Genomic DNA, 6,471 nt, shown 5'->3' on the forward strand with positions numbered 1-6,471 from the left:
TCGCAAATACAAATTGGATTAACCTGGATTCCAAGCCTCGGCCGCTCGCATCAAATTAGAGCAGTAATAAAATCACTTCTACCGTAATAAGTGATTATTTTATTACATTACCTCAACCGAAAGATAAATCTGACTGAATCTCATTAACCTCTTGTCCTTCAGAAATTAAATACGTAAATGCTTAACTAGCTATTTTTATTCTGTACAACAGTGCGTAAAATCTATTTTTATATCTTGACAAACGCATCATAAGATGTCCATCAATATGATGGAGCGACGACGTAACGCAAGATGGCTGATAGCTTGTGCCTGTTGGAAGAGAACAGCCGAATATCAGCTCTGTAGCGATGAAGCTAAACATTATGATATCTTACGTTGTTGTAATAGATACTCTTTTGCAACAAAAAAGTTGTTTAAACTTCTTCTCTTCTTAGTCGTTTCGCTCTTGGCCGAGCGGTCGTGGTCACGTTGAGGTGTTTACGTCGGTTGTAGACGAGGATACAGCTCTCCACACGATCTCCAGCCATATTGCCAACAATGGGCAAACTGCCTGGTAGTTTTAGTTTGATACTGTTGAATATATAAATTAAGGAAACCCCATGTCCAGAAGTGGAGTGAGATAAGCTGATGATGAAAGAGATTGTTGGCGATAAACGTTGAAGTAAACGAAATGCTTTAATTAAAAAAGGAAATCTCTCTGCTTCAAATGAATTAAGATAAAGCATTAATTAAATGCCGCTACGCTGCAATCCATCAAGGAACGGATTAATAGAATTAAGAGGCATGATTAATCTGTTCTACGTCATGATGACGACGATTCATTTTGGTGGATTGTCTTTGCACGTGGCTTTACTCGTGAGAAAGAGGAACTAATTGTGATTTATTGACAAAATACTCGTCAATAATGTTAACATTAAAATTTTCATGTTCTGTTGAAACCTAACTTACATCCTTTTTACTCCACGTGTACATTGTTATAACAACTGACGTCACAACTTTGGTGACAGGCTTTATGAATCGTCATAAAAGGCTTTTGATATGACTTGGTTGGCTGAACATGACCTCTGAAGCAGTAGAAACCTAACTATCCGGATTAATTCAAGCCTGCAATGTTCTAACTAAACTGGATCTTTACACAGAGATACGAGCCCCGATGCAAAATAGTACGTCTAGTGCATCGGGGCTCGTAGAAAGTTCGGCTCTACCTTTTTTAGTTTTAACATAAAGGTTTACTTAAACAAAACTGATTTGATTTGCCACGACCAAGAATCGAACTCAGTCCCACTGCATTCACCGCATAGCATGCCACTAGTCTTGATATAAATGTTTACCTATCATCATCATTTCAGCCATAGGACGTCCACTGCTGAACATAGGCCTCCCCCACAATGGCCAGTTGGTGGTGGCTGTGGGTTACCTATATTGTCATGAAAAATGATTAAACAGACTAAAAAAACGTCCCTTTAATAAATGGGTAATATGAAATTCAGTCACGAAATTAATACGCATCATCAATTTCAAGGATTAAAGGGCTTTATTAACGTTTCATTAAATTTGCTTCAGCAAATTGGCCCCAGGGCTGTGGGTGTCGTTTTATTACGCTCTGGCAGATATATTTATCTATCTATGTTTTAGATAAGTACAGTTTATTTTTAGCAGAACATTATTTCAGTAACTAAGTACCCACGTTAAATTGAAGAATAGTTGTTTTCAATTCTTCGAAACTTATTCAAATATGTATGGGTAAGAGTAGGAGGAAGGTATACCTCTATAAGAATGAAGTAATGGATCCAATGACTGTTGCATTATTAATTAAATCTATACAATATAATTAAATCATGACCGATTTATTACAGATATAAATGGTTGCTTTGAAAGGCTACAAATAAGGGCCGGTCGTTACAAGGCTTTAGAAGTGGGGCCTGACATTTTTATTTGATTGATACCTATCTAGAGCTAGACACAAGTTCTCAAATGTTTTTAAAATGGCCTCTAAAAAACTACAACTTTGAACTTACAAAAGACAGTAAGAAAATTCGAAAAAGCCGTGAAATCACAGCACAGTGGAGAAGCAAGATAAAGTCGTAAATGGAAACGGGCAGGGCACGTAAACGATGCGTGAAGCTGATGAGAAGGAAAGGTTCCAAGTGGTAATTCGTAATGACAAGCGCAGCGTGAAACCGTGGTGGAACGGTCTACGAAATGGCCATAAAGATTGCACGGAGGCTGTTATGGATCAAAAAGCGATCAGCCTATAGAGCTTATGAAGACATTCAAACAATGTTATTGAGACTGTAGCCCATACATTGTATTTGAAAGACGCTGAATATTCTGTGCAAATAAAAACCATAGTCTTACTTCATTTTAACAGAACGGCACGAAATATTTTGTCGTTGAAAAACTAACATAAAAATGTAGGTACAGCGTCGTGCCACACAATTTTATCGTACATTTATTTACGTTTCAAAACATTGGAAACATTCAATTACGGGGCCCAAATGTAAAATAATTACACTAATTAAAAGCATTCAGGCGGAATACAAATAAAGCTAATGGAACAAATCAGACGAGTATATTGATCGATACTTTTTTGCTTGTATAATAGGGGAGGCTGATTCGATGCTCGCTTTTCATTTGATTTTATTTCTGTTGATGTTAATTGAAACAGTCGAGAGAAATAAAAATTAACACATTTTATTGTTAATTCTTTTCATACGATATATTACATGACATGAAGCATTGAATTATGTTAATTTGACCTTTATCCGCTTGAAGCAGAATTTTAAAATATTTACTAAGTTGTTACCTTAGTTTTTGGTAGTATTTTATTGAGTAAAATATTCAATAGAATTAAGCTACTTGTACTTTATGTACCATCTAGTCCTAATTTACTTGTATGTTAACAGAAAGTTAAGCAACGAAACTGTGTTGAGACTGTTTACTTTTGTGGACACTAAAATGCTCTCTAACAGCTTAAAGCTGCCGTAAAAATAAACGCAAAAAAACCTAAGTGATTCATTGGAATCGAATCGTTCGTTTATACTTTACACCGGCAATAGGCAGACGGTTTTATCGATTTGTTTATATTTTTACTTATTGCCTTTTCCTTTATCTTCATTGAACTCGTTCCGGTGTTGAAAGAACCGTTCTGTCTATGCAAGTCAATAACAATAAGAACTTACAATATTTCTTACGTCGTTACTAATTATTTATCCTTAGGATTTTTTTTTAATTTGCAAATAAACGCCGCCGTCTGTGAAATTACTAATTTTCGACGCATTAATGAGATAATATTACATATTTTGAGAGGCTTGATATTTATTGCAAGTACTTTTCTAAATATTTTTATGAAATTCGCGCTTACAAAATTTCGACGAATTCTAGAAAAGTATTAAGTAATGACTTTTTAAGTCTTTATAAAAGCAAGCAATATTATTTTCTAGGAATACGAAAATATTATTTCACAAATACTTATGTACCGAAATAAGTATCTTTAATGGTTACCTTTTTCTTTTTAGGTAGCCTAAGCCGCTTACTTATCGTTATTTTTAATGAAATGTCTTTTCAATATTGAAAATAACTGACATTTGCTTTAAAAAACATAGACATTTTTCGTGAAAACACTTAGTTTATCGAAATAGGTAGACGTAGTTTTCTTCGAAGTGCCTTACCTTAATAACTTTTTAATCAGCGTTAGGCGTTTAATTTGGTGCCCACTAACGAGCAGGTTATTTTTATTTTAACGAGTAACATAATGAACTACCTGACGGTATGAAAAATGTCCAATTAGGCCGGACGTTTGCACCTTTAGGTATTAGTTAAGTACTAAATTACATGCTATACGATAACTGCCATATATTTTGAGTGGCGTGATCTTTATTACACGTACTTGGCTATTGATCAGCCTGATGGAATAAAATTCAGACACTAGGTTATGAGGAAAAGTCATGAGACTGAAATATTTATAGCAACTTGCTAGAATGGACATGATTAACAGTTCAATCTATAGGGTTTGAAGTAGAAAACAATCATTCATATCATAATCATACCATCTCATTTGGTACCCATAGGTAGGTATCAATAATTGAGAGATGTAGTATCTCCACTATTACAGTCTCAAATAAGTGTAAAAATGACTCCATAAAGAATCTAGCTTTGTCCAGTATCCTTTATAAGAGGACTAGCGGCCGCCCGGGACTTCGTACCCGTTTTACCCCCTTAGGGGTCCGTTCCCGTGGGAATTTCGGGAATTCCTTTCTTAGTGCACCTCTACGGTACCTAAGCTACGTCCCTTCCAAATTTCAAGTGCCTACGTTTAGCCGTTTAGGCTGTGCGTTGATATGTCAGTCAGTCAGTCAGTCAGTTTCTCCTTTTATATATTTCGATCCTCTAATAATAAAAAATAAAAGAACGTTTACTAGAGTCTGAATAAAAAATCTGACCATATTTTTCTCTTTTTTCCAGCCAAAAGGGGTACAACAGCCCATGGAGTTGGACAACAGTGACCGCGACGGGCGACTGACCGCGGGCCCCGCGCGGGCCGGCGCCCGCGCACCCCCAGTAACGCGGGACGGGAGGGGGCGGGCGGGGGAGAGTGAGGGTGCCCAGTGGTTCCTAAACTGTAGGGTTGGACTTGATACCCCTTGATAAAAATGCGCGGCAAACGTTAATCGGCCGATGTCGTTATTTTTTTAAATAGTTGAATTTACGTGATTGGTTGGCTTATTCGGTTATTTTTAATCTATTTTGTTTTAAGGAAAGCGTAGGTGTTCCTATACCGTAGATTGGAAACTTTTTGTTCTATCGATACCTAATTTTGTTACAATTGGGTATTAAGCCCTAAACTTTTGATTTGAATTAATCCAGTAGTAAGTAGCGTAAATTAGAAAAGACAAAATAGTACCTTTTTTTTTAATTAGTACCTACGCCATTTGGACTATTCAAATAAGCTCTTATGAATTTAGTTTGCAATTAAAATATTCAAATAAGAACAATCTAAGACCAGACAAAATGTAACAACGATACTTTTGGAAAATAATACGCTTACAAAATTCAATTTAGTAATTTTAACAAATTATTTTCGTTAAATTTGCGTGCCATTAAATTAGAGAGGGGTAAGTTTGTAACAGTTTGGGAACCACTGTCGTAGGGACTTGATTTATAGAATCAATGTCATACCTTTCTCATGTTTGACAAGACCGCCTATAAGTCCGACAATCGAAACAACTGCTGACGGCTCTAATACACCGATTTCAATCTTACGCCATTGGAAACATAGTACATTTTAAATGCAATGAAGTCTTGTAGTAGTGCATAAATTATCGCCGATCTCAAAAGTGACAGTTCTGAAATCGCAATGTTACAATTAAACGATTGTATCTGTACATAATAACTTACAAGATTGAAATGTTTATTAATAAAGTACATAGATTGAAATTGATATCGTTAGTAAGACTAATGACAGCAAAGTAGTACCTAACACTAAGTAATCAATTTGACTAGAAAGCAGTTATCTTTGGGAATGCAACGTCATCGGTAGTGTACGTTAGATCATATTACTTGCATTAGTGCTCCTTCTTTCATAGAGCAACGATTCTGTTACTAAACCGATGTCGATGTGTTCCAAAAAGACGCCACAAATTAGCTATCCCAATTAATTTTACTTTCTCACCATAATTAACAACAAATCACAAAATTTAGTTTGTATTTTAAACTCACATAGCAATTTTAGTTCCACGTTACGCCGCCTTCATGGCGCTGTCAAAATGGCCCTTTAGTTCCATCTTTCACCACCTGGCAGACATTTGCGGCGCTGTCGTCGAACTACCCTCACTCTCACCTCGCACCAGCCCGGAGTGAACGAATGATCCGTCCGAGAAGCGATCCCGCGTGCTGCGGCCTCTCACGCCATAGCGCGTGAACTGATCTGTATCTTATGAAGTTGCCAACAGTAAGGAAGCTTTAAAGCAAGACTCAGAATCATATTTTGTTATAATATTCACATAGTTAAGCGGGGTGCCAGATAACGTCAAGTTTTAAGTGCTAATTCGCAAATATTGTTTCCGACTGTGTTATAATTTGTTTTGAATTTGTTTGCATGTGATGGGAAACGTCTATTAACGATAGAGGTTTTCGCTAATCATATTATTTCTGAAATTACAGGCAAATTAATGTTGTTTGTTTGGATTCTTTTTTAAGTTTGTTTGTTTTGTATTATTCTTGTGAATGGCCTTCAACTATCTGAAAGCTTTATGTTATTGTGTCTGTCCGTAGAATAACGTTAAATATAGGCGAAAATAATAATGTAATAATTTGTTAATCGAATTCATTAAATTACATTTTAGACACATTACCAATTAAGTATTTTACATAGTATGAACTTCTTAATCGAACTATCAGTTCTTAAGATAATTTTATTGCAGTGAACTTGGACAATATAGTTTATTAGCTTTTTCACGAATAGTTTTTTAT

General features: G+C 35.7%; 1 long non-coding RNA gene across 1 annotated transcript in view; it reads left to right on the forward strand.

The window, feature by feature from the left end:
- Window positions 1–5,707, forward strand: part of LOC135075674 (uncharacterized) — a 130,146-nt gene extending 124,439 nt beyond the window's left edge. Inside the window, exon 3 of the long non-coding RNA XR_010258088.1 lies at window positions 4,465–5,707. This is a non-coding gene — a long non-coding RNA (uncharacterized LOC135075674). The remainder of the gene's footprint in view (window positions 1–4,464) is intronic.
- The last annotated feature ends 764 nt before the right edge of the window (window positions 5,708–6,471 follow it).

This window comes from Ostrinia nubilalis, chromosome 10 (genome assembly GCF_963855985.1).
Source record: "Ostrinia nubilalis chromosome 10, ilOstNubi1.1, whole genome shotgun sequence".
NCBI classification, from domain to species: domain Eukaryota; kingdom Metazoa; phylum Arthropoda; class Insecta; order Lepidoptera; family Crambidae; genus Ostrinia; species Ostrinia nubilalis.